General features: G+C 27.7%; 1 protein-coding gene across 1 annotated transcript in view; it reads right to left on the bottom strand.

Annotated features, from left to right (window-relative positions):
• The window catches only part of LOC108686962 (limbic system-associated membrane protein-like), a 73,140-nt gene that overhangs the window by 31,105 nt on the left and 40,091 nt on the right, over positions 1-1,944 (bottom strand). The window lies entirely within an intron of this gene.

Below are 1,944 nucleotides of genomic sequence, written 5' to 3'. Positions count from 1 at the left end.
TAAGAGTATTATTGAAGAGTATTAACCTCGCTTCTTTACACACACATATCCCCCCCCCCCACACACACACTCGCGCGCGCGCGCGCGCGCGCACACACACACACACACACACACACACACATACATGTATATACGTATATCTAAATCCTTATAGAAATTTAATACTAGAAGATAGTGCTTAATTATTTATTTTGAGTATTAGAAATATCGTTGTTCAAAATATTAAGTAATTTTCAGTATTAAATTCTTATAAAGGAACATGGGGCCTACAATGGAGTAATAGATTTTAAATTGTAAGAAATTGATTTATCATAATCGATAAATAAATTTTTAATAATGAGTACGATCCATTTAGAGTTAAAAATTCTTCGAAGCACATAATACGCATAAAAAGATAGTTATTTTTCATTTTAGTCAATGATTTCAATTTAATATCTTCGCATTAAAATACATAACACCAAAAATATGCGCATACGTAGTTATACATATGCATTTCGCATATCGCGCGAATGAGCGGAAGACCTTGCGGTTGCGACAAACGTTGATCTGTATCACTTGGGAAATGCGCGTGTCGTGTATTCTACATTCTATCTCCGTTCTTTGGGTTTGAGAATGTCATTCTAGAACAGCGGTTTTCAACCTTTTTATGACTATATCTCAATGCCTGGTTCTATTTTCATACAATGCAGAGAAAGGTGTGTCGTTGTGAATGCATGGTACAATCGCATGGTTCAAACCACAATAAATAATTCTGATTCGTAACACACAGTCCACTGGACCTCTCATGTTTTATACATGCTTCACTATGCAATTCCACATGTTACATATCGTCGTAGGCTTACGCGATGTTGCAATTTAGAGATCTGTAGATCTTACCAATTGTCTTTCATTTTTCAAATTTTCAAATCTGCAGTATTTTCACTTTGTCAATATACGAGATTATATTGAATTTATAACCATTTATTATAACCATTTTTTCTATCTCTTTAATTATTTTTATTATAATAGATGCAAAAATTTATTCTATATTTTGATTTATGTGAATATGTTCAAATTACATACCGATGTAAAAGAGAATATTTATTCTTATAAAAATAAATTATTACGTACTGAAGGATATTTTATGTATATTTTCAAAATGATAACAAAATTATGAAAAAAATTACCGATTATTTTAAATCATCACATCACATTTAATAATCATCACATTTATCATATCACATTTAATAATAATACAACAAATTAAGTAGCACTATCTGAATCATAAGTTATTTTAATAACTAATAGTATTTTTTAATCTGTGCTCTGATAAAAAATGTATGAACATGTATTGTAAAATAAATGATAAAAATCTCTATTTTTAAATATAAGTACATAATGTATTCAAGATTATTTATGTACAGAATTACATTATAATGCATGAGTTGCCCAGTAAATAAACAAAATATTTATTCGTTTTATATTTTTGTAACTACATAATCAGTGAATCGCGATGAAACTTTGCATAAGTTACTTTGAATATTTAGAAAACTTATAAAAAAAATTTAGATTTTTGTCATCGTTTTTAAAATTTTAATTTTTAATAATAAAAATAATAATAAATAAAATAAATAAAAATGTGCTATTAAATAAAAATGAAATCTTATTCATATTCACACATTTATATTCACACTTTCATATATATATATAGTTTATTTGAAGTGTAAGTATTAAATACATTTCCAAATTTTCTTTACGGAAGCTGTACATGTGATACATCCTTAATAGTAATTATTACATACACTTGAATGATTCTACACACAATGATTTTATATATTTTATGAATGTGCATATGTATGTGTGTACAATAGTTTTTCAGTTTTAAATAGGTTTTTACATCTTTTCTTTCTTCCTTTTCCTCCTCTCTCTCTCTCTCTCTCTCTCTCTCTCTCTCTCTCTCTCTCT

This window comes from Atta colombica, unplaced genomic scaffold (genome assembly GCF_001594045.1).
Source record: "Atta colombica isolate Treedump-2 unplaced genomic scaffold, Acol1.0 scaffold198, whole genome shotgun sequence".
NCBI lineage: Eukaryota > Metazoa > Arthropoda > Insecta > Hymenoptera > Formicidae > Atta > Atta colombica.
Note: the sequence above shows the minus strand (reverse complement) of the source record. Positions and strands in the feature narration are given on the sequence as shown.